This window comes from Triticum urartu, chromosome 2, assembly GCF_003073215.2.
Source record: "Triticum urartu cultivar G1812 chromosome 2, Tu2.1, whole genome shotgun sequence".
Classification (NCBI taxonomy): domain Eukaryota; kingdom Viridiplantae; phylum Streptophyta; class Magnoliopsida; order Poales; family Poaceae; genus Triticum; species Triticum urartu.
This window is the reverse complement of record NC_053023.1, coordinates 448,639,529-448,645,452: the sequence shown is the minus strand read 5'-3', so window position 1 is coordinate 448,645,452 and position 5,924 is coordinate 448,639,529. Positions and strand designations below refer to the sequence as shown.

The window sequence follows — 5,924 nt, the reverse complement described above, 5'->3', positions numbered from 1 at the left end:
CAATCTGCTGGGAGCGCTTCGCAGCGCTTCCATCGACAAGGAGCACCGTACTATTATGAGTGCTGTGGTCCAGAAGGTTCAGTCCGCCAAGAGCGGATTGACTGAAGCCTGTGCCAGCCTTCTAATAGGCTTTGAGGTAAGTCTTTAAAATATAGGAAAAATATTACCGCATGGACAGTAGCCCCTGATGCTCTGTTCGGTGTTCACAAAGAAAAGCCGAACAGAGGATCAAACAATATTGCAGGAGTCTAATATAAGTATGTCAATATGCATATGCAGGCTTCGCTGCTGGCATCTGCCGCACTGACTGCGGAGGTCGCCGCGCTGAAGCAGGACCTTAAAGGGTCCAAGGACGAGCTCGGCCTTGCCAAGAGGCAGCTCGAGGAGAACAAAGGTAAGTAGTACCTAGTCTATGGATATGTATAAAAAGAATGTGATTGCAAAATGACAGGATCATCATGAATTTGCCAGGGGCCACGACCGAAGTGGCGACCCTAAGCAAGCGTTGTCCGAGGCCGAAGATATAGTGGCCAAGGAGCGCACCGAGCGGGAAAGGCAAGAGGCTCGGGTGGGTGAGGTGCAGCAAGAGCTCCAGGCTCTCGTGATGAAGCACGAGGCGTTGGAGCTTGACTCGAAGACGCGAGAGTCTGAGATTGCCGCGGCCCTCAAGAGCGCAAAGAGTGCCAAGGCCGAAGCCCAAAAGGCCCTCCAAGAGATTGGCGCGATGAAGAAAATAGCAGCGGGTAAGGTATTCTATATGCAAAGCAAGCACGTGAGAGTAAATTACCTATTACTTACCCGAATCCGGAGCTCTGCAGGAGCATTCGCAGATTTGCCCCGCAGCGTGTCGGATGCGGCACAGTTTCACCAGGCTGAGGAGGGAAGCTCAACGGAGAAGCTGTTCTGGTCTCAATATACTAGGACCGAACACCCGATGCCTTTGAGCGACCAGCTAAAGCAGCTGGTCGAGCTACACAAGGCGGCCGAACGGGCCATGAAGGGCCTTATAGTCCGGCTATGGCCTGGCGACGCCCTTCTGAACAGCTACTTTGGCCTGGTGAGGCGGCTTGTGAATGCCTGCCCACGGCTGGAAGTTGTCAAGCGGTCCGTCTGCATCAAAGGTGCACGCCGGGCTTTCGCCCGTGTGAAGGTGCAATGGGCCAAGCTAGACGCCGTGAAGCTGATCAAGGAAGGACCGCCGCAGGGCAAGGAGCATCGCACCCCCGAAATTTATTATGAGGGTGTCCTGAAGGGTGCCCGTCTTGCAGCGGACGAAAAAGGATGTAATATTTGAGTAAACTTTCTCGTGTGATCCTGTATGATGAAAACTTATTTCATATGCGCTATGCAACGCTTGTTTGAATTTAAAATATTACCTTCTGTTTGGCTGTTGATCCAATCTGAGATATCGCTAGTCCTTGGCTTCTGCCCCCATGCCGCGAGTGCTGGGGTGTTCGGGATAAACTTGAGCACTTTTGTTCCCATTTTTGGGTCCTTCGAGGGAGGTGCTCAGCACAGCGAACAAGGCAACCGGACTAATAATGCTTTATCACTCTCACTTAGCCATAGAATTCTATAATTTTAAATTTCGGCGAAGCCCCTGGTATTCGGAAGGCCGAATTCGGGGCGCGATACACACCTTTAAGACGGACAGGACCGGCTCCTCGCTCTAAGCAACATAAGTCTTTAGGGACTCGAAACCTCGCCGAACAGCGACCAGTCTCTCGCCTTATCATGACAGTCAGTTTTACCTTTCTCTACTGAGGTGCTTAGCCCATCAGAACTGGGGCACAATCACAGTAGTTCTTCTAGTGCTACCTTAGCCGATAGAGCGAAACGTAAGGTACCAAAACATAGGAGCCGGGCAAACCCAACATTTGACCAAAGACATGATTCGGAGCTGATGCATATAATGCTATAAGTTCGGGGTGCCGCACTGTCGAAAGTGTTCGGATTTCTCACACCATATTGTGGGGTATTTAAGCCGCTGGTGTATTGGCCGTACCAAAGTGTACGGTTGTAAGGCATCATTAATGAACACATCTCTACCTACTAATAAACCATGCATCGCTTCTGGTTGTATGTCGCTGGTGTTTTTGCTAAAAACCCCCTCTGTTTCTTTAAAATCAACCTGCAGTCCCTGTTTAAGTGGCACTCTGGAAAAACGATTTATATTTTTCGTAAAACCCCCTGTCGTTTAGACTATTCAACGCGCAGTCCAAGCAGAGAAAAAAGAAAAAAGAAAACACAACCACACACACAGCGCACACGGGCTCGCCTCCTCTCCCTCGCCCATGAAGTCATCGCCGCCGCCGCCGCCCATGCCGGCTGCTTCCGGCGACCTCCGGCACAGGGCCGCACGCCCCAAGCTGCCCACGGTCCGCGCCTCCCTCTCCTCCATCCAGACTCTCTGCTCCCGGCCTCTACAGCCCGCTCGCAACCACACACCCATGGCTAGGGTTTCGGGCATGGCTTTGCCGGCGCGTCTCCGGTGGTCCAAAGTTCGTCTTTCCTTCCTTCTTGGCTGAGATCTACTTCCCCTACACCTCACCTTCTCTTCATATCCTCTGCTGGAGATGTAGTTGGGGCATGCCATGGAAGTTCCCCATCCACCACGGTCGCCGCCGTCAAGGGATTCTTCAAGGAGATGTCAAGGACGCCATGGACATGCAGCTCCTCAAGGTTTTATCCTTCCTTTCCTCTGATATATCTCAAGTTCTAACAGTACATTAATCCAAGAAATTGTTTTCAGATCAATTAAAGAATCAATCTCATGATGGTTGATGCTTGATGCAGCGGAGGATCACAGATTCACAGATGTAAGGATCGGGAGAATTGGGCCTCACATTAATTTTTTCCAGAATTGGGTGTTGGTACTCTCTAAACTGAATTGAGTGAGCTAAATTTGTGCATCAAAAAAGTAGTCTGTAGCTTTATGTGTTACGTCTTAAGATTGAACTTGAAGATTGCCTTTGGGAGTAGTTTTAGTTGGTAGATGTTTCAGGCTCCAAATACGCACACATTATGTGCTTAATGTGTGGCATAAACATGATCAGTTTTATGCTTAGAAACCAAATCACTGTCCACCCATTTTATTTCTTCATGAGTATTTTGTGTTGAAATCAGATCACCGTTCACCTGTTCTCGTACTGTTGTCTTTAACTTATTTTGCCGATTCTTAATAAAATGCTCAGTTCAGGATGTGATTTTCAGTTTTAGGCATTTGATACTTTTGGCACTAGGCAATTTTTTTCCTTTGAGCGTGTACCTTCAAATGCAAAGTTCTGACTATGATTTCGCATGCGACCACACCGTCATCGGTCGCTCTGCCTAGCGAGTGCCACCCCGCCGCCTCCCCCCTCCCCCCACCTGGGACCTCACCGCCCGCTCTATCTAATATATTTTTCAGTTTTCTTATAGTCGCCAATACAAATGTCCGCTTGAGTGTCAAAAAGGAGCAGTGATAATGAAAAAAGAGTATGGGTTCGTTGCTACATTATAGTAGTTATGTACATCTCAAATTTTCAGCCTAGGATTTTTATTTTGACTGATGTGAGTATTTCTTAGTCAGTCTTCATATTCCAGCTTCGACTGAAAATAACTATCCTGAAAAAATACTCACAATGTGGTCTGCAAAGAAACATTTGATGATCTTGCTTGATAACTTACCGGCGGGCAGAAAATATATCATGTTAGTACCATTCATAAGCAAACATGTACCTTATTTCTGCTTAGATGTTCTCTGTTTCTTATTTCATAAGTGTTTGGCATTCCCTATAGAAGCTGACCGGCCAAATTTATGTTTACTACACTAGCATAGTCTCTCAAGTACTGCACTCCTGCAGGCCACCCAACCCATATTTAAAATTGGGCACTTTTAGTTCTGACTGCAGTCATATAGATATTCATGTATAAAATGGCTTGCTTTTTGTTCTGGTTAAATCCAGTGATGGTGATCTAGCTGATCATGCTTCTTAGCCGCTATTAGCGGGCGAAGGCGAAGCGTGTACAAGTATATCTTTCCACATAGAAAATAATTCATCTACACAAGCCTTCAGAACAGGGTAGATTTCCTAGAAGGCGACACCCAATAGGTCATTTCTGTACCCAGGTTTCTTTGCAAGCTTAGAATTATCAAATTCTACTACAGTTTATATTTGATGCATGAAATTGACCTCTTAGCAATCACCGGTTCAACAATCTTTGTATTATATGCAACCATCAGGCTTATGCATATAATCGTTCAGGTCCTGATTTTTTAAATTAAATATTCTTAATGTTGAGCATTTTGTGTCACGGATTCAGTTCATTATTCAGGATCACAAGAGTCCAATTCTTATGTGGTTCAGTAAGCACCAATGATAATACGAGTTAGACGGCTATACAACTCGACTTATCTACTGAAACAAGATGCTTAGCAGATCAACAAGATGCTTACAGATATAGAACAGCAGGAGGGTGAGGTGTGGGTATAACGTGGCAAATGATAGACCCGGTGAACAAGGAATGACAGTTGTGCAGAGGGTTAACGGGTGTGGTTACAACGTGACAATAAGAGAAAGACCCGGTAAAGAAGGATTGAACGTTGCGTGGGCTTTCCATGTATGAATACTGCTGGCAGTGTTATAGTGTGCTGATATGTGCTTTGTAAACAGCATGCCAAGTGGTCCATTAGAAAAGGGCTAGATAGATTATCAAACAATGAGGGAAGCGAGGGAGATCTTGGGACGGTGGCGTAATGATTAGCCGTCTTCAAGTAGAAGATCCGGACAACCATAAGGGCGTGCGATTTTTTTGCGATGCAATGCATGGGCGCCACGACCGACCTCAACCTTCGGATTTTACAGTACTGTAGTATTCATAGAAGTCTACTTTTTTGTTTGTATTCGTAGTAAATTATAGTTAATTGATGACTAACCTGATGATGGATTTACTGTCCTATAGCTTCTATAATTTACCGCACTATGATTTTTTTGATTGTTTGAATTTACAGTGACCTTATGTTTGAATTTACACTACCCTGTTTGAAGTTCTACAATCCTATAACATCTGTAATTTATAGTAGTAGCCTAAAGGTTGTGAATTTTGTATTTTACAGTGATAGATTTTACACTATACAGTTACCTGAATTTACAGTGCTACATTTTTTACTGGAAGAACTATTTGAAGGAGATTGTGAGAGTACTGACCTACAGTTTGTCTTCTTGGTGTGACTGTAGTTTCCTGATTGTGTAGCTATTCTGTCCCCTTCTTCCTCCATCCTCTTTCTTATTCTTATGTGATCATAAAGTACACATTGTTACTGGTTGTTTCTCCTTATTTTCACTGAAGTTCCAGTATCTTTGTTGTGATCTGGTTGTTACTGACTGGAATTTTAGTAAAATGAACACTGTAAAATTCATCAAAACTGAATATGTGACACACTTTAAAAGTTACTGTTTATTCATAGTGAGATGACTGTAAATTTCAATTGAAGCCACTGTATTTAAAGCTTCATGACGATGAAATGTTTAGTATGTGATTAGCTCATCTTGTGTTGATCAGTGTACAGCAGGTTGGTGATGATTTTACGGCAGCCTAATTATGAATTTATAGTATGTTTGTGTTCAGGAGTTTCTTCCACAAGTATCAACTTCATATCCTTGAGAATGCCATGACAATTTCAGGTTTGCTTCCAATAGTATTGTGAAGAAAACAAAACTGTCAATAACCTGGAGAATGTCGTGAGAGTACTGACCTGGCAGTGTTGCTTTTTGGGCCCTTTCATTGCTTGCTCATGGATCATAGAGCGCATAGGTCATACAGACACGTGCCATGTTTGTTGTGCCTGAAAAAATTGGTTGAATGCCCCTTTATTTTCAGTCAAGTGTTTTTTCAGTTGGTCTCAGATTTTTACTAATTGGTATATTTGATTGAAGGCCAAT

The 5,924-nt window shown here is 44.5% G+C and overlaps 1 long non-coding RNA gene across 3 annotated transcripts; it reads left to right on the top strand.

The window, feature by feature from the left end:
• The first annotated feature begins 2,228 nt into the window (after window positions 1-2,228).
• LOC125537808 lies at window positions 2,229-5,524 on the top strand. 3 transcript variants are annotated; one of them, XR_007296108.1, is made up of 3 exons: window positions 2,229-2,501; window positions 2,583-2,682; window positions 2,797-5,524. It is a non-coding gene; the product is annotated as an uncharacterized LOC125537808 (long non-coding RNA). The 3 variants fall into 3 exon arrangements; XR_007296107.1 differs by having other exon boundaries at window positions 2,229-2,682; XR_007296109.1 differs by having other exon boundaries at window positions 2,229-2,682; window positions 2,753-5,524.
• The last annotated feature ends 400 nt before the right edge of the window (window positions 5,525-5,924 follow it).